The 27,770-nt window shown below is 41.7% G+C and overlaps 1 protein-coding gene and 1 long non-coding RNA gene across 4 annotated transcripts in view; one reads left to right on the top strand and one right to left on the bottom strand.

The window, feature by feature from the left end:
- The window catches only part of Cdk14 (cyclin dependent kinase 14), a 545,726-nt gene that overhangs the window by 26,093 nt on the left and 491,863 nt on the right, over positions 1-27,770 (bottom strand). The gene's annotated exons all lie outside the window — the stretch shown is intronic.
- Positions 33-27,720, top strand: LOC148117597 (uncharacterized). The gene is made up of 3 exons (XR_015736850.1): positions 33-308; positions 12,480-12,694; positions 25,506-27,720. It is a non-coding gene; the product is annotated as an uncharacterized LOC148117597 (long non-coding RNA).

Genomic DNA, 27,770 nt, shown 5'->3' with positions numbered 1-27,770 from the left:
TGTGAAAGGGCTCAGAAACTCCACCAGGAGAGGGAAGATCGCTGCCCACTCAGGCCGGTTCCTGCACAAACTAACAGATACTGTGCAAACGGACAGAGCTGTCGTCCACTGAGGCCCTCAGCTCCAAGTTCCACAAGTCAGCACTGGCTAAGCAGGATTTACAATCTGTTTTATGCTAAAACCTTGAGGATCACACACAGGTGATCTTCAGTCATAAGTGGAAATCCGGTCAACTGTTGACAAGGAGCATCTGCATTACAGAAGCTGCGACTGACGAGGCATGGGGGCCAAACACTGACATGACACTGGTGAGCTTCAAACATGCAATGTCATGGGGTTCAATTCCTTGGGGGTAGTAGATGTTTATTTAAATGTTAAGAGAGACAAGCGTTTATTCTGGAACATCCAGTAAGATTAAAAATCTTAAATAGACTCATAAAAGCATCTTTCTGGTCACATGGCCATACCAATGGTAAACATGGCCATGGTGTCTGCAGCAATGAGAAAATTATCTAAAAACTGAACCGAAAATTGAGAATTCAAAATAATTTTGCCATAAACTTACATGTTAAATAAGTTCACTTAAAATTATCTCCTCTTTATCTGGTATATTATGCTCCAGAAATAATCCAGTACAAGCAACTGAAAATATTTTTAAAATTAATCAATCAACTGTCACTGAGGGGAAAGGATTCAGTTGAATCCTTTTATGTAAAATCCATCTTTCAATGTGGAAAGCGGTCTGAAAGCACCGAGTGCCGTGGCCTCCAAGTTGCTCCCCAGACAGCAATACTACGAAGCCCAGACACTAACCGTGCCACATTAAACTACTGATTAGATAAACACACTAAAAAGAAAACACCTAAAAGTAGAAGTTTTCTTTCCAAACAAGGTGTGGTGGTGTGCACCTGTAAACCCAGAACTCAGGAGTAGGGTGCAGGAATTCAAAGTTAGCCTCAGCTATATAAGAGTATGAGGCTAGCCTGGGATACATATGACCCTGCCACTCCTAGCCTCCCAAAGGGAAAAGAAACTTTTTTTTAAGAGAGAGAGAGAGAGAGAGAGAGAGAGGGAGAGGGAGAGGGAGAGGGAGAGGGAGAGGGAGAGGGAGAGGGAGAGAGAGAGAGACCCAAATCTAGAAACTTCTACTGAAGTGAGAGCATTTGCCCTTATTTTTAGGCCTATTATGAAGTTTGGGCTCCAGCCCTTTCCGGCTCTGTGAACACACAGGGAGCAACTTATCCCAGCGTCACTATTCGACCTCCAAGGCAGGCTCATGTCATCACGCAGCAAAAGTGCTGGCGAAACATTTATCTAGATGAAAGACCTCAAGCAGTTAACCTGCACAGCAGAGGCAATGCAACCAGGCGACAGGATAATGACCTCTATCCAAATGTGGAAGGTGCATCAATTTAATACCCTGACAGCTCCACAAAAGACGCCGGCAGCTCGGCGGGAGAACATTAGCCATGATAACATGCCGCACTGTATGTGAAAAGAATGAATTAGAAAGCACAATGCTATTTGGGCCGGAGAGGGATTTTTTTTTTTTCTCCCTTAACCAACTTTATATTTAGGACGATAGTCATGCCTAAAGCTTCCATTCTTTTCTACCTGAAGAATATTCTGATAAAAGTAAAAAGCAGTGTGGATTAAATTGACAGCTTAGACACGACTGGAGTTTCCTAAGCAACCCAGGAGATGCTGCTGCACATCTCTGAAGCATCACTTGAGAACTCAGTCCCCAGGCATAGGGAAACTGGTCTAATCCAGAAGACAAAGACTGGTAACTAAAATGATCAGGTAAGTTCAGTCTTACCATGTGTGTTATTCTGTTTTATTTGATTACTTTCTATTTTATTTTATTTTATTTTGGAGAAGCAGGATCTTTCTCTATAGCTCAGGCTGGCCTAGCACTCAGATATTCTTAATGGCTGGGGTGACTGGCATGCACCACCAAGGTTGGCTTATCTTACTTTTTACTAGGGAAGGTTAGCTATTAAAAGTCCCCAAATTTAGTTTATAAAAACAATCTAATTCTAAAGCAGCAGCATGCTCACGCTCATATGTTTATCCAGGGCCCTTTCCTCTGTGGCGGGGTTTCAGCCTGTGAGGTTTTCCCTACACATGGCAGGCAGCTGTCAGAACCAGTGTGAGGGGTCAAAGGGCAGCCTGGCTGCTCTGTTAAATCATGGGGTTCCATCAACATCTCAGAATTCCTGCCGAGTGGGAGCTGGGAGACCACAGATTAGAGTACACTGGAGTGTGTATATTAGGTCACTCGGTGTCTATCAAAGCAATATCATGCCGGCGAGCTGTACAATAGATTTGACTGTGTTCTGTTCAAAGGCAGTGTAAGCAAAGTGGCCATGTGTGCAGCAGACCACAGCCGAACGCTGAATTCTTCTTGTCTTTAAATGGACGGATTTACTGTCCACAAGATGAATGGAGAACAGGGCCACAATAAGTAGCTGTGGCAGACATGCAGGGCTGGTGGTTTATTCAGCTCCTGGAACTGCCTGTGAGGAAGCTCACAGATGCTCCAACCGGCCCCCGAGCAGGGAAGGGGCGTCCGGCCTGGCTGCTATCCTGGACTCGCTTCACAACTCTGGATGCTCCCTTTGCCCCGGCTTCACACAGCTTTAATATGCGGTTATAAACTGGAGGTAATATCCTTCTTCTCTCCCTCCCCAAAAGGGGGAAAACAAAGCTTTAAGTAAGAAAGGGTTTTTTAAAGTTTAAAGGAACTTAGAAGTTATAGTGGAAGCAGGAAATCAAGTTTTATAAATATAATAAAAAAGTAACAAGTGCTAATTCATATTTGGTATGCTCTGAATACTTTCTGTTCAATTTTTTAGTAAATTCATAATACACAAGGTACAATCTGATCTTTAAGATGATAAAACAAATAATGTGAAGAGCATCAGGTCTCACAAGAAAAGCAAAATATTACAAAGTTTAAACATTGTTTACATTTGAGTTCCTTACTATATATATGCAAGGCACCCAGTGACTGTGGTGTGTGCCTGAATTTACATTAAAACAATAGCTGGATACAGTTCTCATCATTTTATAAAAGTTGACTTATTCAACATAACCATACATATGTATGTAATTTGCTTTTAGCCTACATTACATTTATTAGCTTTTTTTCTTAATTTTTAAAAATGGCATCTCATTGTATAGTCCATAGTGGCTTAGATTCACAGCAATTCTCCTACCTCGGTCTCCTGGGTGTGGGACCATAGGCTGGAGCTGCTGTGTCCAGCATGGATCATTATTTTATAAAAATAAGAATGCATTACAGTCGGGAGTTGAGTTAGGTGCTTTCTCTAATCTTGTAAAATGCGAACCAGTCAGCGACTTTCTATAAAACAAGCTTTTGGGGGGTTGAAACTATTCTTTCTCCAGTGTTTCAGAGGAGAGGCTAAGTAAAGAGCACAGCAACCAAGTGGCGGGTGTGGGACCGGCCCCCAGGAAGTCTGCTTCCGACCACATTGGCGGCCTCTTGGTGCATCAGAAGGTCTGACACCATCATCGTCCATGGTCGGTGTTACAATGTCTGCTGGGCCCGGACTGAAATACTAAAGTAAGAACTAATGAATAACCTAAAAAATAGGTCAATCAAGAAACATGGCACAGAGTCAAGATTCATGTTGGAGCCCTGGTCCTGTCTACAGGATACACCACTGGCTGGCAGGACTCTGGCCCTGTCTACAGGATAGGCCATTGGCTGGCAGGACTGGCCCTGTCTACAGGATAGGCCATTGGCTGGCAGGACTGGCCCTGTCTACAGGATAGGCCACTGGTTGGCAGGACTTTGAGTATGAATGTAGCAAAATGTATGTAAAAATGAACCTTCCAAGGGAGGAAGCAAAGAAGTGGAATTCTGGGCTCGCGTCCACTACGAGGGGAACTGGACTTGAAAAGCTTTTCTGATACTCGCTGTTGTGCGTAGAGAAAAGACATATAGTAATTAGGAAAACATGGGGCCCTTGTCTTTTTTTTCTAAATCAGAAATAGTTGTCATCATTTGGAAATAAGTCCTTGAAGGAAACCTTGAAAAGACAGAGAAGAAATTGATAGATTATGTTTCATTTTGCCTGTTACTGGGCGACAACAGAGGGTATAAGATGGCAGAAACAAGCCCAGACAGCTCATGGGGCAGCTTTGTAGCTTCCCCTTCAATAAATGCACACTGTCTTTGTATCCAGTGACCTTTAAGGAAGGATTTAAAATAAAAAAAAAATCAGAAGACCCAATTATAATTCTCAGTCTCATCCTGTATAGTTACTTCTCAAAATTCAGCTTAGGTGAACAAGAACTGAAGCAGATTCCTGGTTTCTGGGTAACGTTATCAAATGCAGCGAGGCCCAGGCGTTCCTTCCCAGCTCTGCTTCCACTGGTGGCTGACTCCAAAGGAGCTCGCCAGCAGGCACTGGGGCAAACGCTGCCCAGCTCTGTCCTGGAACAGTGATCAATTCAGACAGATCGAGTGCACTGCGGGGACTGGCCAGAGGATCACAGCATACACTTCACGAGTAACAGAACGGAAATGGAGATGCATTTGTAACAACATCCACCCGTATTCAGACCTTATGAATAAAAAGCATAGATGCGAAATTACTTAGATGGCATTGGGCCCCAGCACTCTACTTCTGGGCTAGTTCAGCATCCTAAGAAAAATGTAAGAACCTGTGCATGATCTCACGATAGGATTTACCTTTTTTTTTTAATGGATTTTCAACTGGAGAAATTATTAACCTTTAGTATACAAAATTGTTTTACTGATATTCTGCTTGAAAAGCCACTATTGTAAACAACATACTGTATATAATGTTCTATATGAGGGATGAGTAAACCAATCTAATGAACATACCCCATCATTCATTTACTTATTCTTATGGCAAGACATTGGAAATTTACTTTGGGGGACACTGCAATAACTACATCATTGCCGACTTGTCAACTGCAGTCACCCCATTGTCCAACCCACCCCAGAACTAACTTATTTCCTCCTGTCCTTCTGAAACTTCCCATTTCACCCCCCACACACACACATACCCCTAAGCCTCTGATAGCCACTGTTCAATTCCCTATTTCTACAAGGTCAATTTTATCAGATTTGTCATAGAAGTTAAATCATGCCATGTTTTTCTCTCTGCATTTGACTTATTCCCCCTAGTGCCATGTCTCTCAGATTCATTCACATCGACACAACGACAGCATCTCCTCTTTAAGGCTAAACAGTATTCCTCCGTGTAAATGTGGTACAGATTCCTTACCCAAACATCAGCTGATGAGCACTCAGGTGGATTCCCTACCTTGGAAAATGTGAATTGTGTGGCAGTGAACATGGAAGTGCGGGTGTCCCTTTGGCATATTGATTTCAGTTCCTGTAGATGAAGGCTCAGAAGCAGGACCACTGGTTTGTTTCAGAGTTCTGTTTTATAAGGATCTTCCACATTTAGACTTTTGTCAACAGGAACAAGGGTTCTCTTTGCCCAAATTTTTCAGCACTCATGTTCCATCTTTACAACAACCTCATTAGCTGGCAGCATGACGCTGGATGCCTTTCTTCCATGGCCTACTGACCGTCTACAGATCTTATTTAGAGTATTGTCTGGTCTAGCTCTTTTTGTGTTTGGGGTACTTTTCTCTCCTGCTACTGGACTGCTTGAGCTCTTTATAGATTTTGGATGCTGATCAGTTGTGTTGGTTGCAAATACTTTCTTCCATATTCCCTGGGCTGTCTCTTTTTGTTGTGCATCATTTCCCTTATCATGCAGCGTCTTTTTAAGGTCGTACAATCTCCTTGTCTATCTTTGTTTCCGTTGCCCATTCTTTTGGCATTGTATCCCCCCAATACTGCCCAGACTTAGTCGCAGAGCCTTCCTGTCAACAGTAATTATTATTGTTACATATGTGCTATCACTTAGAATGTATTTTGGGTACATGTGCTACCCACAGCTTTGTTATTTTTGTTCAGGATTAGTTTTCCCTATCTGGGGTCTTTGAGGAGGCATTTCATGTGCATTTCAGAACTGATATATTGATTTCCCCCTCTCGTTTCTATAAAAAGGACACTGGAATTTTTGCTGGGCCCGCACTGAATCTGCTGGTCACTACAGGCAAGTTGGCCATTTTCACAATGTTAATTCTAGTCCATGAACATGTACTGCCTTGCCATTTGTGTTTTTTGAAAAATTCTTTCATTGGTGTTTTATAGTTTTTAGTATGCAAATAAAAGATTGTTTTCTTCCCTTTCAGACAGCTTGTTACTTGTATACAGAAACACTGGTGATTTCTGTATGTTGGTTTTGGAACACGCGACTTTACTACTTTGACTTTCAGTTCTAACTGATTTTTAATGGAGTCTTTAGGTTCCCATGAGTGTGACCACACCGCTGGCACGTGGACATCATTTTTCTTTTCATTAGAATGTTTTTCATTTCTTTCTCTTCCTTAATTCCATTATAGGTTGGTTAGATTTTTCTAGTCTTAAAAAGTGTGGATAATCTAACAGCTTCTACAAATTAGTTTATTCCATAGATCTCTGCATACATGGCAGCTATAGGCACTGCTTTCAGAATAATTAATTAAAAGGCACTTCAAGTTCAGCCTATTCACAAGGCCATCCAACTTATTTATAACTTTTATTAATTCAGAAGTCAGCTGCTCCTCAATGGTGTATTTATGTTCAACTAGGTCAGCTCCGCTGGGACGGTATTTGGTCTTTCACAGAAGACACACAGAGTCTGTAAGGACAGCAGGCTAGAGCTACCAAATACACTTCCTGCTTCAAGATATGACTGCAAGGACTTGTTAGACTGTTGTGGAAAAACATATAGAAGTCCAGATATGCATTTCATAAAGTTGTCTACTGAGCCCTTCTATACACAAGGCTGCCAGTACTGGGAAAACAAGCATTTGGCAAACAGGCCACCAGTGACAGTCATTTTGTGCAGCTTAGTGTAGAGAATGGTGAAGGGCGTCCACAGATATAAGAAGGGAGAAACACTGAAAACAGTTTTCTCACATCATGTTAGCTTATTTAAAAAGTATCTATTTGCTGACCACGGCACAAATAACCATTTTTAAGCTAGCTGCAAATCCAATAAAATTTAGCAAAAGACTACTTAGGTGAGATTTAAAAATTGTGTTTATATTTCTGATAATGCCGTGAAAGACAAACTCTGATAGTGTTAACAATATAAAGATTGCTTCATACGTGTGATACAGCAGATCCATCTGCACTTGTACTAGTCACACCCAAGCAAACAGCCTTGGTCCCCTTTCAGAAAAGTTGTACAAGGCTTGAATGCAGAGGCGAGGATCGCGACCACACTCCCCCACCCCTGGGAGCACTAGATTCATGGGAGCATTAGTAAGCAGAACTCACTGATGGCACTGAGGGCGGAAGGGGTCCTGGCAACAGAAAACTCATTCTTCTTCCACAGAGCGGGACTTGAGAGCCAGGCTTGGTGGTACATGTGGAACGCCAGAGCTCTGGACCGAGGAAGGGTTGTGAGGTATCTGAGTAAAGACTGGACTCTCGAGTGAGGATGAGGCCTGCCTGGGCACACATGGGGCCTCTTCCTCAAAACAAAAGAGAAAGAATAAGGACTTGCAGAGTTTAAGTGATACTCTCACGGTCACAGCAAATTGGCAGCAAAGTTAAATTTAGTCTATACCCTCTGTCTTTAGATTCGTAATCAAGTGCTCTTTCGCTCCGTAGCTGCAAACGTGATGAAATACAGGCAAATGATACCAAGAGCTTACAGTTTCTACGTTGGCGCTTGGCTATCAGATGTGTGCTGCTGACTCTGAGTTGTCTGAGGTTGGAAGAACTGTGCAGCAATCTAAATGTCACAGGCCTGCAAGCAATCAAAAGGAAGCTGAATGCTAGTCACAACTGTGCATAACACTTGTAACGTTGCTGTGGTCGGCTGCAATGTATTATTAGAGCGTGGGTTTTTGTTGTGACTGTATGAACCAAGCTGCATAGGGAACGCTGAAGAGCGATTACAAAAATACCTTTCTTTCCCTACTGTCCCCTGAGCAGCAGGGATCAAATAACTGTTTCTCAGCTGTCTGTCTTTTAAACAAAAATATCTGCTTCGCTCAACACGTATCCGTGGCAAGTTGGTGTCTGCTTCTTCTCTGTGCTGCTCTATATTCCTAGACCCCAGCCATGGATCACCAGGGGATACTGAGACTAGAAAGGGCCTGACATGATGTTTTACAAATTTATCTTGGATTCCTTCAGTGTGGCACAGTTTGTGTTCAATAGAGGCAGGCAGTAGAGAAGAGAGAGGCAGAACTGCTCTGCAATTGGATGTGGGGTGAGAAGAATGGGATGCAGCCAGTCTTGGTATCTGACTGGGTACGATGGCTTCCATTCGCATTTTGGGTCAGATCCTGTTATACCAATAATATAATAAGTGCTTTTCAATTAGCACAGTACAGCTAAGTCTAGCTATACTTGCCCAGGAAATCACAGAGTTTGGCGGGAGATCTTCACTTACCTGACTCCTGATCTGCCCACAAATCCCCCAGTTTCTTCCTCTGATTGTAGACCTGATAACTTGCTACAAGGACGTTTCTTTGTGTTATTTTGTCCTGACTGGCTCGTGTGTAAAGAGGAGTAGTGATGATAGCTCTCTCTGAGGAACGCTGTACGGTTTTAATCTCAATATGTTCAGGATTTACAGAGTCCAAGGTGTATTATGTAAACACCACTTATTATAATTATTAGTTCCATTGCACAGCATTAAGACTTTCTTGTAGTTTTGAGTATCAGGCGGCTGTGATTTCTTTTACATCAAGAAATCACAAGAAAGAAAGAATTTATTAAGATCTTGAACATCGTATGGCTATATTCTATTCTATTCACCAATTCTATTACTAGATACAGTTTGTTCCCAAAGTTACACTATCTGTCACTTCCAGAAATCAAAGGCTTCCTCCTGGATGTGGACACTAACTCACTTCATAATTTCTAAATGATTAACCTAAGATTTAGACAATATAAATATGATGCCACCCCACAGCCAGCAAGCAGTACACGCAACACTCACCCCTGTGCGTTTGGCTCTCCCATCCCTTTTTTGGCCGTCTCCTTACATCAGTGCTGTAATGGTACTCCATCTGTGCACTAAAAGTAGATAAGCCTACATACATGCATTTTTTTCTCATGTGGAGTCTCTCCTTTATCAGTATTTCAGAATATTACTAAAGGTGAGTTGAGAAATGCAAAGGGCACAGACTTTCCCTTAGACAAAGGGAACATTTAGATATGTTACACATAGGACAACTACAGTCAATAGCAGCATACTGTGCATTTCAAAATAACTGGAGAAATTACAGGTGTGTATGTATACAGTGAGTGAGTTAGGCTCACACAAATGAATCACACACAAATCCCTAAATGGACATAATTATAATGTTTCCATTAAAATAATTTAGAAAATAATTGAAAGCAATTTCAGAGGTATTTTTCCTTGGACCCCAGCTCCTCAACTTGAAATCATGTTGAGGTCAATCACTGCATGTCACTTCTGAATATCGATAGAGATGGTAACTGAGACAAAACTCTGTAAGTATCCTAAATTCAGGCTTCATGCACTTGTGAATTTGGAGATCACAGGTGCCCTAAGAGAGAGGGATAATGACAGCAGAGTTCCACATTAAAGCTGAGACTATCTATTCTAATTGTGTGTTCCTTCTCCAAAAAGACCTATAATAACAATAACACCACTAATAATGAGAGCTAAAGTTTACTGATCATTTAGCGTGTGTTTGACAACATTCTAAGTACTTTAGATATATTTCATGATTATAATAATTCTTGATGCAGATATAATCATTGTTGCTGTAATTTTTCTCAATTTGGTAGCAAAGCTGCAGATAGGAAACTGTTATGGTTTCAATATGAAATTTCCTTTGGTGTTGTTGTGTTGAAGGATTGGTAGCGAGCTGATAAACATTTGGGCAGCCAAGGGATCAGAAGGGCTTTTCCCTCATCAGTAGGGGTCCACTGAGAGTTCATAACTAGATGTCACTACTTGGCCTTGGTTTCCCGGACGCCACGTGGTGAGCAGCTCTACTCCACCATTAGTCTCATGGTGATCTTCCAGTTGACCTTGGGTCCCGAAGGAATGGACCAATTAAGCTCAGGGTTAAGCAGTAAAGCTGTGAGCCAAGATAAACCTCACTTCCTTAGAACTGGCTTGCTCATTTTCTCATCTCTTTTGTTGACTGTCACGGTATGTCCCAGACATCACTCGGTCATACTGGTCTCTGACTCCAGCAGCTGCCCTGCTGGGTCACAGCCCTGAAGAAAGCCCTGGTGTCCTTGGTTCCTCCATTCCCTTCACCTAAGGCACAGAAATTTGCTTTCACTCATTCTTTCCATTTGCCCCTCAAACGGGTGTCTTCATGCAGTGTCTCCCCAGTCTTAACTGGCCAGTCAGATCTACCACCTGTCTCTCCCACTTTCAGACAGTCTTCCTACGCTGTCACAACACCCTGGTGCGAGGGAAAGAATTCACACTTATCACTAAACAATCAAACCACCTCCTTTCGACGCAAAGCCTAAATGATAACTAGAAATACTAAAGAAATATTTAATATAAATAAATGGGAAAGTATACTTGAATGTAAATAAAATACTCTTAGAAAAAATGTATTGCTTAAAGAGACTACAGCATCTCTGAACCATCTTAAACGAAAGAGCCAATAAATAAAAACATGGTACTTGATTGGACATGTGACGCCGACTGAAGACTGCAGCAAGCACTCTACAAAACAAAGCTTTGTGGAAACTCAAGATAATGTGTTTGTTTCTTTGAGAGGATGCTCAGCTGAAAGGAGACAGAATCACCGTATTCCATGGAGTACAGTCCTCTCCTAAGGGTTTTTCCAGACCGTCCATGCCAAGGTAACCAGCCAACCACAGGCAGTAACTGTTCTCCTATTTGCACCTCCCTTCTATAGGTTTAGAAAGCAACAAACACGTGGCATATCAAGAAGATAGTAAATGTTTTCTAAGCATCAAGCTTAGGGAAAGCAGAATCTGCTATCTTGACTTCTTTGAAGATTTTATTACATTAGTGTTATACAAAACATGTACTTACATTTCATGTTTATATGCCATTTTACAAAGTGTTGATACAAATTATTGACTCAAGTGCTGAAGGAAAAACTAATATTTTATTTATTATGTTTATTCCATGTGCTGAATGCTAAGAAGAATTTGTTAGTATCCATTTCCTTCTGTCTGTTTCAGTATTTCACATTATTTTATTTTGAAACTGTACCTTAGATTTAAAAACCATTTATGGACCAGTGAGTGGCTTAACAAAGTAAGGCCTTCAGTTTGATTCCCAGGACCCACATGGTAGAAAGAAAGAACTGTTTGACATCTGTCAAGTTGTCACTGAACTACACACACACACACACACACACACACACTAATAATAATAATAATAATAATAATAATAACAATTGAAAGTAAATTTTGATTCATTGAGTTTTATTTTAAAAGTCTTCAATGTTTTTAAAATGTCAAAGGACTTATTTTTTATTTTTCGTGTATTTATTTATTATTCATGTGTTTCTGTGTATGCTCACCATGATGTGGATGTGGAGGTAAGAGGACAGCCTTCTGGAGTTGGTTCTTTCCTTCTACTCTGTGGTGTCCAGAGAGCAAACTCAGGTCAAGTGTGGCAGCAAGCATCTTTACCTACTGAGCCATCTGGCATGAGGAAGTCAAGGGTACATTAACAAGGATGTTCCGTTAGAGTAAGGAAGAGGTTGGTTACTTAAGGATTCTGGTGTCTTCACTCCACAGCCAATTTAAGGATCAACCTATTGTGGACAGGCTTGTGCTGTGACCTGGTATCAAAACACAGTTATATCTCACTTTTCTCTGGTGTTATGGAGACATGCACTGTTCTGAGCAGTACACCTTGCATTTCAGGAACACAAACCAGTTGGTTTTCTCTATAAATGTTGTAAATTATATACAGAATGCCTACGCTTCAATTCAGGCATTCAGCTTTACACCCATTCATTTTTACCAATTTTGGTGATCACACCATCGATTCTGTGTGGGGCAGCTCTTGCTGGACTCTGTCCACTCACAGCATCCACAACATCCCAACATGCACAAAGCCCACTCAGAAGCCACCTCCAGGGGGAATAGGCCACGCCAGAGCCAAGGTATCCTGGTTTGGGATTCTGCCTGATTGCCTGTATCTGTCTCTTCTAGAAAAAGAACTCTACGTTTCCTACAGGGAAACACCCCACTTCTCTGCCCTATGGAAGGAAAATCTCATTTCTAAGTACACAAAAAACATTTCCTTAGACAACACACTCTCTGACTTGAGGTGAATTCTAATCTTGTCTATTAAACTTCCATTCCAGGTCAGCTGCAAGGACAGAGCTCGCTTTACTGTCACTTTTTTTTTTAACAGATTCTTCGTTGAGACGCACAATTCACACCGCTGCCTTCTGTCCAGTTTTGAAACCTTCCCTCTCTCATGAAGACCACTGTACTCTGCAGTCTAGGGGTTTAGTCCACTTCTCTGCTCCTAGAAGTTAGACAACAAGTATGGAGGAATGCTTCAGAGGATCCAGACTCTGAATACTGGCCGTGGGAACTGGTAATTACATCTACTTCTGATTTCAGGTATGGCCTCTAGTTTTCTTGTGCTCATAATTATCAGGCCACTCCTCTCCTCAGCTTCACTATGCAGGCAATAGGGAGAAGAGGATTCTGTGTTATCTTGGATCAGAGCAACAGGTAAGGGCATCATCATGGCGAGTCCTTCGCAGAGCAATCTATGGCCATGATGCTGTTAGATGTGCGTAACCAGAAGCACTCAGTTCCCTTTGTGCCTTCCATATTTTTCTTGGTAAGATGGTGGTGCGGGAGAATTGTTTGTATTCTGTCAATCATGTTTTAAATAAATGCTGATTGGCCAGAGACAGGAAGTGTAGGCGGGAAAACCAGAGAGGAAGTGGAAATGATGCAAAGAGTAGGAGACTTCCGGGGAAGAGGAAGCTGATTACTCCCACTCCTGCCCAGATCACTGAAGCAGCAGGATGTGAGCTGCCCCACTGAAAAAGGTACTGAGCCACATGGCTAACATAGATCAGAAAAAAGGGTTAATCAAGATGTGAGAGTTAGCCAGTAAGAGGCTAGACCTAATGGCCCAATCAGTTTTATAACTTATAGAGATCTCAGTGTGATTTTTCTCTGGAACTAAACATATGGGGGGCCGGGCAGGACAGAAACACAAACAAGCAGGCCCTTCATGTTACAGATGGTCTTCTACAACTTGTTTTCAGTAAGGAAAGACAACAACTCACAGTCATGATACCAAGTTTGCCGCACAAGCATGAGGAACTGAGTTTGATCTCCAGAATGCATGAGAAAAATCTGAACATGGTGGTATATGTTTAGAATCCCAGCACTGAGAAGACAGCAGATACCCAGGGCTTGCTGGTCAGCCAGCCTAGTCTACCTGGTGGGTGCTGAGCTAAAGAGACACCTTGGCCCAATGGAGGTAGACAACACCTAAGGAACTCACCTGATGCTGACCTTTGGCCTCCCGTACATGTGCACATACACATGCATATGTATCTTCACATACATGTACTTTCACACACAGAATAGTACTTCAGTTCATGTTCAGAAATCACAGATATCAGTATTGCCTGCCAACAACCCTATAAGGTCAGCAAATAAGAGTGAAGAGAACTTTTCACATGTCTAGTAAGTACTAAGTATAAGAGCTTGAAGAAGTTGTATCAGTAATCTCTCAGCGTAAGTCTGTGGATTATAAATTTGATGCCCCTGTAGTCTAGATAAGGCATTTCCAAGGACACAAAAACGAATGTTTGAGAGCTAATGCTCAAACCCAGAAAGTTCATTTCTGGAAGCTAAACAACTGAAGGGCAGGCTGCAGCGCCTCAATGCTTCTCCAGGAAATGAAGCACTGAGACACGCCAGTGGCATATACCATACAATGTCAATCTTTTTGTATCAAATAGTACCATGCTGCCATTCACTGACAGCAGCAGCTTTGTGAGATCAGCAGCTGGACATGCAGACTGTGAGCCTGTGGGAAATGCTGACCCACTTGACCATGGACACACAGTAAGACGTGATGTTGCCGGGATTTGAATCCAGGTAGCTGTGAACATGGAGCACAGCTAGAAGCAGTGTGGGTCCGTGAAGAACACAGCACAGAAGTCTTCCTGACCATCAGGGACAGAAGCTGACCATGGTCAGAGTTCATGTGCTCATAAACCAGCATCTCAGGTGACAGTAGATAATCTTAGCTACAATTTGCCTTTCAGACTTATATGCTCATTCTCCTTGTAGAGAAATAGGAAATGCATACCATAAGACAGAACAACCTTTCTTGTGAGCTTTGTCCCTTTCTTTCCCTAATTCAAATTCAAATGCCAAATTCAAACTTCTCTTTCCATATGCTTCAATGCTTAAATTGTTTCAAGCACTTAAGATATCTAGGTCTTGAGGATAGAAATCAATCACCGGGGACATATAATACACAAAATACGGAAACAATTGCAACTTAAAATCAAGCACAGGCTGTGCCATCCAATTGAAGGCTGATCCAAAAAGTGCCAATTCAAACCTCCAGCGTTTCCTTAACAGCTACTTTTCATCAGTTGTGTCTATGGCGTTTTCACGGCTCTGTTCAGTGCTCAGTGTGGATTGTGCCAAAAGGTGCAGTGTGAATGGCTTCCGATGCACAGGATGTGAGGTGAACAACCCAGAAAGCCATATGGCTTTTCACAAATGCCCCAAATGTTCAAAGGTACAAGATTGAAAAGATAACCCTGTCAATATTAATATACAAATAAATTGATGGTGGCAATGTTTCCTTTTCCTTGCTAAATTCACAGATGGGTTAAGGAGTGTGAACTGCTTCTGCTCTGTGGCTGATTTTCAATGCAGATAACTCATCTTTATTCATTTCCTTTCCATCGTGATGAGCCAGGTTGAGAGCAGCTGTAGGCAAAGAGGAAAAAAGGCTCTCCCCCTCCCTCCTCCAAATCCTTGTCAAACAGTGCCTACAAAGAATCCATCTGGGCTCAGGGCTGTGCAGCAAACCCAGGAAATAACAGAGAATGGAAGGGGAGCCCAGTTAAATCTAGTGTCAAGATTTAAAATTCACCTAGCTACACATTTTAAGAGAAAAATCATTTTCTATTTCTGAATAATTTGATGCAAAGACAGGTAGTGCAGGACAACAGAGAAGTTATACGTCATTCAGTTTAAAACCAAACTGATTACTGAAAGGAACAGGAATTGCTAAGAGCAAGGAGCAAGTTCCGAGAGGCCTGGTAGTCCATTCCAGTTAAGAGTTACAGAGAAAGCTAGAAGGTGAAAAATGGGTGCTCATAAGCTGAGCCCCAAATACAAACACAGGGAAATGATGGCTTGCACAAAGTGGAATAAAAGAAATGATTAATGTCTGTGAGTGAGGATTTAGATCTTAAAAATATTCTTTCAGGTTCAGGTAGCAAATGAATTGGGGATCAACACTTGGTTTCCTTCCTTCTGTTGCCTTCCTTTTTAGAATTTTGGGTGCATGGTTATTTTTTTCAAATGTTTTTGGATGAAGCTTCGTCTGAGCTAGAAGTAAATGTTTTTAACATTTTATTTAAAATGATTTCATCTGTTTTAATATGTAAACCCAACAGAAATCTTGTTTATAGATCATTCTACTACACTCCAATGACATAAAAATGGCTCCAGTTTCAAAGGGAAGACTTGGCAAGTGGTTATTGCATAAAACATTGCAGCCTTGTTTATTTTACAGCATTTTGTTCATGCATTTTTAATGGTTACATGAACCAAATGCTTCAACAACTATGCTCAAGACGATAATGAACGAGAAACAATGATCTGGAGCAAGCAAGAAACTGGGTGGACGGCTCCACAAACTGCCTTAGAGCACAGCGCCCTGCAGAGTGAAGACATCGAGGCTGTTTGAAAATCACCAGGGCAGACTGTGATTACAATTAAGAACATTTAAGCTAACAGGAAAATTAATGGAAGGGTAGTCACAGAAAACTCCTAGAGCATTCCCACTTTGTAGCTTGTCTTAACTAGAGGTAGAGGCTGTCCTCTCCCAGTCACCCTGAAGCCTCTGCCGCTTGGCACTGCCAGCTGTGCCCTCTCCTATACAATCGTCATCACTACCCACGCCTCTGCGATGAAGTCTTCTCTGTCTTCAGGGCTCCTCTGCTCCCGGGCTCTGTCTTCCTCGCTGCCCTCCCCCTTTCCTCCTGTGCTCAGGGTTCTGAGCCCTGCCCTTACAGCACATCTCCTTGATGCCAAGAGAGCAATTTTCATTCCCAAATCCACGCTGCCCTTTCTTGGTCTTCGCCCTGAAATCCTCAGGCACCAGCTGGAGCCCATTTCCTGCTGTCTACTTCAGCACAGTGAAAGCCAGAGGCCTTCTCCACCACCCAAATAGTCCTTCCTGGAGGCCTGAAAACTTGGCCACACTTGCAAGGCCTCTCTGATAGCCAATGAGTCACGAAATCGACTGGTTCGCCCACGTGTTCTCTGTGCGCTCTCCTCCCTCATTTAACAATGCTGGGTTTGATGTGCCAGGCTCAACCCTAACTGTTTCACGGGAGTTAGCCAGCTGCCTAGGAAGAAACCATGGCAGAGAGACACAGCAAGAGGAAGCAAGATCTGAACTCAAGGTATTTAGCTAACGAGGGCAATACTGAATTCACACAGAATTTCTCACCCAAGTCCCACTCCATAGTACATCACTTCATGTTCCTAAATCGTGGTTTAAGGAAAGAAATAACCAGCAACACCAACTAACCACACCTGTGGTTGGAAACCTAGTCAGTCAAAATGAAGGAAATACAAGAATCATATGAGGGCAAAATTAGAAATAACTTTAGTTTGCAAAGGTTGGTGAGAGATACTGAGATCTACTCATGAGAGAAATCGCAGCATCAGGCCTGACTCTGCAAAACTGTCCATCATAAGGAAAAATATTCAAGTGTACCAAGGAGGAAAATATACAGCAAAATGTTAGTCAAGTCAGAAGGTATCTAGCAAAATGTTAACCAAACCAGACTACATACCTACATATTAAGCAACCTGGAAAATATATACCAAACTGGAAGATATGTACTTAATAGTAACTAAACCAGAAGCTATATACCAAAATATTAACCAAACCAGAAGAAATTTACCAAAGATTAATGAAACCAGAAGATGTACACCTAAATATTAACCAAACTGGAAGATATGTACCCAAATTTTAATCAAACCAGGAGATATATACCAAAATAGTAACGAAACCAGAAAATATTTATCAAAATATTAATGAAACCAAAGATATATACCTAAATATTAACCAAACTGGAAGGTATGTAGCTAAGTTTTAATCAAACCAGAAGACATATAACAAAACAGTAACCAAACCAGAAGATATGTACCTAAATTTTAACCAAAATGGAAGATATATACCTATATATACTTAAATATTAATCAAAACTGTTTCTGAGGCAATGGGCTGACGCTAAAGGATTTGTGTTATGCATTTCTGTTCCCAATCTTTTCCAGTGACTGTATGATACAGAAGATCAGAACACCCCACCGTGACAAACGTCACTTCCAACAGCACTGAAATGGCACTTCGCCCATGGTGCCACCTCCTTGCTCAGGGATACATCACTGCTAGCTGTCTGTTGCATGAAGTTGAGTTTCTTTAGCCTGAATTCAATCCCTGTCTAGGACCTTGTATTGGTTCCTCATTCCCAACCTTTAAATCTTCCAGGATAATCTTTAACTATAGTACTGGGCCCCTCACTGCACTTTCTTTACCCAGGTCCCAGCAGCCTGACAGCAGGGAGAGGGGAGTCAGAGCCTGCCTGTCCTTAGGTCACAGCTACAGTGTACCAATTGCTCACTGGAATTTTTAGAGCACACCCTGGATTTCTTTATAAACTGGTTGGTGCTTCTGTTTAATTCTGACATGTTTAGAATGGCACTGAGCACGAGCTGTGCATTACCCACAAGGGTCATTATCACAGGCAGACAGGGTCACAGATGCCTCTTAGACTTACGTGCTGTATTTATATGTTGACCTTTGTGGGTACACTGTCTTCTACAGCACACTGTTCACACGTAGTCTACACACTCCCTACCTAGACTGTACTGGTATGTCTATGTGCATCTGAACGGCTCAGCTGCCATTCCTTAAGCATAGCAGCATCTCTAATGTCATTCTCTAGCTCCAGCACAGAGCACACAGTATTCACACAACAAACATTTGAGTACTAAACTATATGTTAAAGGAAGTATATAAATTTGTATGTAAAATAAGTTGCTTAGAGAAAATCCTAGAAGCATGACTTATTAACAGAATACACCACGAGCACCAGCAAAGCGTCAATGAGATAAGGGAATATTATAGTTAAAGGAAATGTCTAGATTCACTTAGTTTTGTTGATATATAAAAATAAACTTAAAAACTCAATGCAGTGGGATTTCCATCCAGCATATTAATGTTTTATAAGACTATGATTCAGTAATAAGATGGATGAAGGGAGAAGGAAGAAACTTTAATGACTGTGATCTCAAATAGTAATCTTAGTTGGTATTTCCTGCACTATTCCTAAGTTACTCTTAACTTATTATGTGTCTATGGTGACCAGAAGGGTCTACTATGACTCATGAGACTCAGTGTTGTATGAGTAAGTGGTCTTTTGGGGAGCTATAATTTTTCTGTGGGGCTCTGGAGAAGCTGTAACCACTCAAGGGGAGCATGGCGGGTATATGTAGCCAGCAAATCCACTGGTTGCAATTAAGGATACCATAATGCCAACACACAGGTTTGGTTTACATAATGCCTGAGTCTAACTCTGTCTGCAAACCGCAATGACTGCTCTCTTATGTCATCCTGGCTTTTTCATTTCCATAAACAACTTCACATCTTTCTTTTGAGATGTAGGACATATCCTTACCTCATGGGTGGGCAAACTTGCCGTCTTAGTGGCTGTGATGTGTTATCAAGAGGCCAATGATGATTTTATCCAACCTGTGTGTAAAACTAAATCTAAGGGAGAATACAAAGAGAAAAAGAAGTACTTTTTCTTATGTCCTACTGGATATTGAACAAAAGTGACTTTGTACAACAAAGTTCAGAAATCAGTGAGGGGTGTTGTTTAAAACTAGGTTTTTTGTTGTTGTACTTGTTTTTAAAAGAGTAACAGTTTATCTGGAGCCATTCTGAGTGAGTTACAGCCTGGGAACACAGACACAGGTTACCCCAAATTCTGTTTCAATGTGAAACCAGTTTCAAGACATTTCATAGTTTTACAGAACAAAAGAAAGTCACAAATCAAGGCAAATTTAAAATATATTGATAAGAACCTCACAGAAGCGGGTCTGGGGAGATGGTGGAAGCTTGTCCAAAGGCCCAAGATGCCATCTGAAGATACTCCTAGCTTTTTGGTTGGTGGAAGCTAGTAGTCAGGTAAGCTAATGGACTGCAAAAGGTTTGTGTCCATTAGTCATGAGAAGTTGGTTCAGAAGCAGAGCTGGGCCAGCGATGGCTGTTCCGAAGGACTAGGACTAGCCCAAGACAAGGCAATTACCCCTGGGGCCTGCAACACTACAGTCTCTCCATAACACTGAATTAGAGTCAGTCAATCAGTTTCATCTGACATAGCTTCTTCAAAATCAGTTTTTATTTGGAGTGCTTAAAATTATAGCAGACATGATTTTAAATAGCATTTTAAATAATTCAGAGAAATAACATCAAACTATCATAAAATGCCCAGATGTAAGTGGAATCCTATCTAATGCTGGAATCAGGGAAATTTGACGCCCTCACCCCATTCTGTAAGGCTAACGCATTTCCTCAACTTTCCAACTGGTGAAGTTTTGCAAAGCCTAAGAGCCTGATTAAGTTTGTAGTTGCCTGAACCTGAGCACTAAGCCATTTGTAATGGGCTATTCTGCATCAAGTTCATGATTCTGTAATGAAGATGCCCCTGGCTGACTTACCACTGTTAAGTGGGACTTTTGAGTCCTCAGTCCCAAATTATAAAACAGCCTGATTGCTGGGGTGTGGGCGCAGCAGAGAGAGCACCACTGCCCTGCAGCAGAAGCACAGACAGCCTCTGGATTTAAAGAATAAATATATACAATCTTCGGAATATTGTTGATTTTAATGAAAGATATTAATAATGAGTGTAGAGTTCTCCATGATAACACATTAAAAATGCTTTACCTATGAACAAGACAAAATTAAAAAAAAATCTTGTGTTTATTGTAGTAAAACCTAGTCAAGTTAGACTATCAGCCTAAAAGTTACATCTGAATCAAAATCTAAATTGTACTATAAATGAGTACACACAGAATGTAGGCTACCTTCCAAGCTGAGGTCCTTCATGGGTCACTTGGAGTTAGCAAATTTATGACAGTTCTACCATGCTTGAGAACAGTTTACTTAAAAACTCCAGCTTTTGTGTTTTTCTTCGGAGTACTGTTAGCTTAACAAACTACTTTCCAGATGCAGACTTAAGGCCAAATTCACCAAGTCATTTTATTTATTAACAATTATTACATACAAAAGTTTACAGACATAAGAATTGTATGAATTGACCAGTGATTGATCACACACACACACATACACACACACACACACACACACACACACACACACACACACACCCCTGCACACTTAGACAGGGTGTAAGTTTTAGGTCTTGCTCATTTTTAAAGAATGCCATGAAAAAAAAAGTTGTCAGTGTGTGAAAACAACGCAAACACACAAGAAGGTGTGGTGGACCATCTGAGTAGGCTTCATTAAACATATTATTAATTAGTTGATCCAATAGTCTTTAACTGAAAGGAGACAAGGAAAGGGAATTACGTGAAATGTTTGAAACATATAAACATCATCTTGTAAAGAGCCATTAAGCAAGAGCCAGCACACTGTGGCATTAAAAGTGTTAAATAAACTACTATCACCGCTCCTGCTTCCTTCAGGATAGAGGATCCTGTGTTTTGGATCTATGAACTAGCAGACCAGTTAGCATCCTGAAGACAATGGGCTCTGTCTAGATCTAACCCATACCTGCTGGGAAGAGACAATTTCCTCACACTTGGAACCCTGCAGTCCTCTAAGCTGCTTGCTCTGTAACAGTGCCAGCTGGGCCAACATCATTCTTCATCTCCGACCACCAGGTCTGATGCCTTGTTAGCCAACAACCGGGCGTGAAATCACTACACTGTGATCCCGCACTTTCCGCGTCAATCAATTGCCCCTCTTCCTCAAATACAGATCTGGGTACACACGGTCCATAAAGACAGGGGACGAAGCAATGGAATATTATGAATGTATCAGGGCAGCCGTAACATATCCATATGGCATATTTAATTCCATATGGGGAGATTAGTGTCTTCACATACAGCAGTTCTGAGCTGACTAATAAAAGCAAGACACGTGCTTTCAATGTCGCCATCAGACTTTGAACTTGCACAGGATATATAATGGAGAGAACTGTAAAGACAGATGTGTGGACAAGAACAGGCCCCTGTCAGCCTGCAATTGCTAACAGATTTGAGTGTGTCTGACAAGGCTCTGGGGTTGGAACGTATGTTCTTCTTAAGGAGTATTAACATTGCAGGCATTAGCTACATGCCAAGGGAAGAGAGTTTGGAGTGCTAAACACTATTAGACTGTCACTTGTGGGCCCTCAGCAGTTCCCCATCACACCCAGAATCCTGCATGTTTCTACGTGCCTGTGCTTAAGAAAGGTAAAAGGTCAAAACAGGAACAGGAATGGGGCAGTAACGAAAGTGACTTTTTAAAACGTGAAAGCCAGGATGCTCTGCAAAGGGGTTCTAGAGGGCAAATAAATGTTTTGAAATAAAGCTCTCAGTGTTTCTCCCCACCTGTTAGGGAGGGAGATGCTACCTAGCATCTGTATCTGTTGAAATTTCCTTCCTTTGACAGCTATGTACTTGGTGTCTTGAAAAAACTCTTCTGCCTATATTCATAGAATAGTTCTTCAGGCAGGAAATATTACTTTATGGCAAAAATCAGAGTGCTAAATAAAGATTACTAATTAAAAAAGTAAACTAAGAATATGGGCCCATCCAGAGGGTTCTAAAAACATGAGGTCTTCAATGTAGGGTACATACACTTTCACATATGGCTCACTGTGTTTTTCATAGAAAATTTCAAGTATTGTTGCTAACCTGTAGGATATGCTCATGGGTAGAAGCTATATCTTGTCTTATACAGTGTTTGGTAACAGAAAGAAACAGACCACCATTTATTGACATGGTCACTGTACCGTCGACCCTACAGCATGAGAGTTAACTATTAACTTACAAATTTCACCGTCCCCAAAGAAGCTACCAGTACATCTTACAGAGAGGCAGGGGATGGCAAATTTTTTAAATATGAATGAAATGTAGTTTTGTATCTACTCCATTACTTGGACTGCAGATTACCTTTAAAATGAACTTTTAATTTCACTATTTATGTTGAGTTTTAAGGTAACTATTGCAAATGTGTGTCTGGGTAGATTTACACGTGTGCGTGTGTGGACAGACAGGTGTACACATATGAACTTTAACCCTAGATCTCTATTTGTTTCTTGGCTAATTCCTTGATAATTTGAATGTTAAAATATGCTAATGTGAAGATCAAGCATAATTAGAATCATAGATTAGAAGAATAGACATTATCATACCAAAAGAGGAATAATTTCAGTTTGTTGCTATGCTGGATTACTTATGGCCGTATCTAGTTTTTTTTATGCAGAAAAAAATAAAGAATGGTTTTGACCCTGAGACTCACAAACTCACATCATATATGCATGCTGGGAATAGCCACACTGATGTGGAAGATGATTATCACGCACGCAAACACAGTCTGCTAGGGCAAAGATTATATGGCTTATATAGAGAGAGGACAATGCACCAATAATTTTGAGTTATTTGAGAGGGCAAGTAAGCATTGCATGTCACTTATTTTAAACTTTTGAGATGCCCTTGACAAATTTCTACGTCAAAAAATGCTTTATAAATACAGTTAACATGGAGTTAGAAAAGAGTATTTTCTCATATGTGGACATTAGCTAGGTTTTTCTACTTAACACACAAATTATCTTCACATTGAGCATACTGGGGGAAAAGAAATCTGCAGGCCCACCTGCCATCTGCCTTTTTTCTGACAATAAGATACCCTAAAACAGGGTTCTCCCCCATCCCCCAGTAGGACTTCTGAGAAAATTAAAAGCAGCAGACAATGCTAGAATAGATGAATGAAACAGGGAAACAAAATATTGTAAATAGTATTTTTAAAATGGGGGGGAGCTTTAGTGATTTTGTGTGTGTGTGTGTGTTTGTGTGTGTTTGTGTGATAAAAGAAAACCATGGACACACAGAAAACAGAAGAACGAAGGTATTTTAACACGACAAAGCAGAAGTTAGGAGCAGCCGTAGAAAGTTTGTGATGTCACATAGGACATGAGCAGGTGTCATCATGGACACTGGACAGTAAAGCCAGGCAAACCCCTTGGAAATTTAAAAGGTTCCTTTGGACACACAGTAGGAAGGACCCAGATTTACACAACTGGTGCCATTCAAGACACAGCAGCTACCAGACAACAGCCTAGGCTCAATGACCTTGGGAAATTAAGGGCAGCTCTATCCCTGACAGACCAGTTAAGGAAACAGGACTGTCTAGCTGCCCTCCCTCCACCTTCCAAAGCTAGCTTCAAGACAGCCTTGAATTTCCTCATGGACAGGGGCCGTGGTGTGGCTGGCCTGGGAAGCCATTTCTTCATTTCCCGTCACTAACGCGGAAAATGGAATGTGAGCATGAGTATTAGCCATGGCTGTTGTCAACACCAGCCACTAATGACCCAATTTGGGAGAGGAGGGGTGGAGGGGAGGAGGTTACAGACCAACAACAGCAGTGTCTAAAGCTGTAAAAGATCTTTCTAGAGGTAATTAAAAGAAATTGTTGGCAACTTTGAAGGCTGGCTTTCTTGTGTGCAGCATGGCATGGAACAGCTTGTAGGCTGCAGACCAATGAATTCCAGTTAACTTTCAAGTCATGTCAGCATGCAGCCCTGGCTGGTTTATTAATTTAAGGTTCAGCCCTCTAAAAAGCTATGTCTAGAGAAATAAGGCACTCAACAAAGTACAGCAATACTGCTGGATCAGAACAGGTCTTCAGGAATTCAGGGTTACTGCATCAACTTGAAATCCCAAAATACGGAAGAGAATAATGGGTTGCCCCTCCTCCGGCATGCAGCTCCTTGGGAACGCGAGAGCGCTGCTTCTGAGCACACGCTGTACCCGTGCAGCAGACACCAGTGGCTTTCCCTGCCCAAGCTTCAGCAATTTGCTACACAGGCGTAAAAAGTGAACGTGAATGTTCAGAGCTTGAGCCAGAATGGAGCCATTTCCCCTCTTTGTGCTGTCTCTAACAGCTATCTTGAGTGTACAATTAAAGTCTTAAGGTGGAAATGAAGTGCTAGAGAGCTTATGATTTACCTTTTGATCATTTCTGCCTTTACATATTTTATTTTGATTCTTTACCTTGCTTTTATTTTATTTTTAAATAATTTTCAAAAAAACCAACAGTTGTCAGAGGCTCCAAGGCATCGGGGTGTTCTGGAGTTACTGATTAGTATTTTGAGAAATGAAAATTAATCTTCCTATCAAGAGATCATGCTAAAATCACTATGATATCAGTTGGGCTGCTCTGTTGATCATTCTAAACAAACAGGGAGAGCTGCCTGGCCCCGTCAGAACTGGTCAGTGACTAAGGCTTCAGCTAAATTCTGCTGCTCTAACTATATTTTTATCCTGAAAGAAATATTTATGAGATGCCAATACCATCCAAATATGGCCCATAGTGACAGCATCTAATACATGTGTTTCTTAAAACACCAAATGCTTATGCAAAAATCTCAGGTGTCTTCAGACCAATGTGCTTTCATGAAATTTACAAGGAACATTATCATTTTATTAGTAACCAACTGTGATATATATTTGAAGAACCAACTGAAACAATGACACTTCTGCCACATTTTCATGTTGAGAATTTTAGATTAAAGACAGATTCACGCTTTTTTTTTTTTTCCTGACTGCATTCAGTTTTAATCAAGATTCCCCGGGCTTCTCACTCATACTGAAATTGTATTTAAATAGGGCCTTTAGGGTGTTCAAGTTACAGATTAATTAACTCAATTTGGACAGGGTTTGAGGAGCACTGTAGTTCTTGAATCTCTAATTTTATCTCCAGAGGTAGCCAAGTTCCTTTAGATATTAGCAATGAAATAATTGCATAGGCTTAGACTGATTATGATTGAAACATCTAAAATAAAGTGGGCTTGTCAGATGCAGAATAACAAGACAGTGATAAAGGCAGTAACGATCCACTGTTATTTTACAGACACCAGCTCACTGCTGCTGAGCTTCCATCCCGGACTCCACCCATGCAGAAGAGGGTTAAAGACACTCTCGAGCATGCTGTGCTGAGGACTCTGTGAGCTGGTTCATGCTCCCTGTGGCCTCCGCATGCACCAAGCACTCTGGGAGTGAGATAAGGGATCAGGCTATGACTCTGTGGTACAGTGCTTGCCTAGCGTGTGCATGCTTTGCCTAGGATGTGCAGAGGGCTCTGGCCCGCATCCCCAGTGCGGAGGAAACAAAGGAGATGCTACTGCCATGGTCACTACTAATCTTACTGGGCTTTATGGCATGGCAGACGCTGGCGTTAAACAGAGTTTATGGAAAGTGGTTTGTGTGTCTTCTGATATGCTTGCTGCTTTTCTTCGGGGACCTATAACCCTCACAGAATCTGTCAAAGCCACTGCATTTCTTCTCCAGCTCCAAATACACTCTGACCGGCAACTCTTCTGGGCTGGACGAACCTTCCTGGAATGGGTTGTTGATTGTTAAGTACCAGATCTGAGGCTCCAGCTCCATCTCAGAAGCCACCTTCTCCCTGGCCACTGCTCCCCAAAGTTCGTTTCTCCCGCTAGGCTGCATTTCAGTTATTATTGTACCAGACAGTACATTGCACATTTGACATGGAATAGAAAGAGCTACCAACTTACTGTGGAACTGCTGGAACACGGGAGCTGTCTCCTACATGCCTGTATCGCTTAGAGAGTCCCTGTGATATGTTGGCATCTGATACATGTTTGCTGGTTTGTCTTCTGGCTCTCACTCGTCTCTGCCACTTATTCCCATGACGATCTTTTCTTCCTCGGAAATTCCCTTCACTCCTGGATGCCCAGAATCTATATGACAATCTTTCGCTTTGTGGGAGGCACTCTGCCATATGCCATGGAACAGGCAGGTTTACCTCAAAAGAAACTTTATGTGGTAATAAACCTGATTAACTGTCAGAAAATTTGAGACACGTCTAAGATGCGCTTCAGTAAGGCTCCGGAAGACGACTTAAGTGAGAGGTGTGTCCTAGGTTATCAGGAAGAAACAAGACAGACGCTGCTTCTCTCTTCTCCATCCACAAAATAAATGGAGCTAAAGGACACAGCCCTCCTCTGGTGGCAGGGAGATGGAGGGCGTGGGGGCTTGACTCACAACCCTTCCAATGGAAGCTGGCACTGCTCTGTTTTTTTTCTTCTTTCATTTTTTTAATGAACTGCAGAAAATCTGTGTTTTTACATGAAATCCGATTGACTCTAATCTGAAAGCTGTAAAACACTGAGTTATGCAAATGCTCCGTGGATGAGAGCAGTGAGATCTATCACACGCTTCCAGGTCCCAACTACACACGTGTTTCTACACGAAGAGAAAGGCACACGGTTGCAGGTGGGGATGCCCTGGCTGGTCACCAGGGAGGGAGACAGGCTCCTGGCACGCACCTGGCACTTCTGTCTTCCGGTCTGACCTTACGCTCTTTCCTGTCGGTGCTGACCTCGACCCGCAGCTCAGTAACAGTGGCCTGGCTTTCAAACACTGGTGTGTAGCTCATCAGAGCTCTCTCGTGTCTGCAGAGAGTAAATCTTCAGTCCTGCTTTTGAATTCCCATCCTCAGGCTGCTGCTAACGGGTTCCGTTCTACCTTCCCAGACTTGGCCAAGTTGTCCTTCACAGTTCAGCCCTCTTGAGTTTCTTGAGAACACTTGTGTAGGGGTCATGTGGCCAGTGAGCTACTCTCAACACTTGGGCATAATTTTAATTAATCTCCTGGCTATTGATCTCCATTTCAACATATGGCTATGCCACATTGGTGATTTCTTTGGAATGGCCACTACTGATGAAATTGTAATTATCGCTTTCAGTGACTGTTTCCTCTTTATCACTCTCTCGGCTTCACACAAGCAAGTCTTAGCCATCTCCTGCACCCAGTCCTTCATTTGTGCTTCTTTGTAACTGACTGAGGAAAAAGATCTCTTGAATTTCCCTTCTCAATCGCTACAGAACTCTTTAGTTCAGTCCTTTGACAGCTCATACCAGCCCAAGCTCTCATCTTCCTTTCTCCTTTTGTCGCCTTTACTTATCATTTGTATCAACTAACAAGATGCATTGTAAGGGGTGTCTATTTTTTCTTTTCATTCTAGATAAAGAAAGCAGAGGGCTGAAAAAAACCCAAACCTGGCATGAAAGATCTCAAATAAATCTCTTGTGTTTATGACAGATGCTGCTGAGTTCTTAGAAAACATTTCAGTTATTGAGCCCTTTGGACT

The sequence above is a fragment of the Myodes glareolus genome, chromosome 27, assembly GCF_982192425.1.
Source record: "Myodes glareolus chromosome 27, mMyoGla1.1, whole genome shotgun sequence".
Classification (NCBI taxonomy): domain Eukaryota; kingdom Metazoa; phylum Chordata; class Mammalia; order Rodentia; family Cricetidae; genus Myodes; species Myodes glareolus.
Note: the sequence above shows the minus strand (reverse complement) of the source record. Positions and strands in the feature narration are given on the sequence as shown.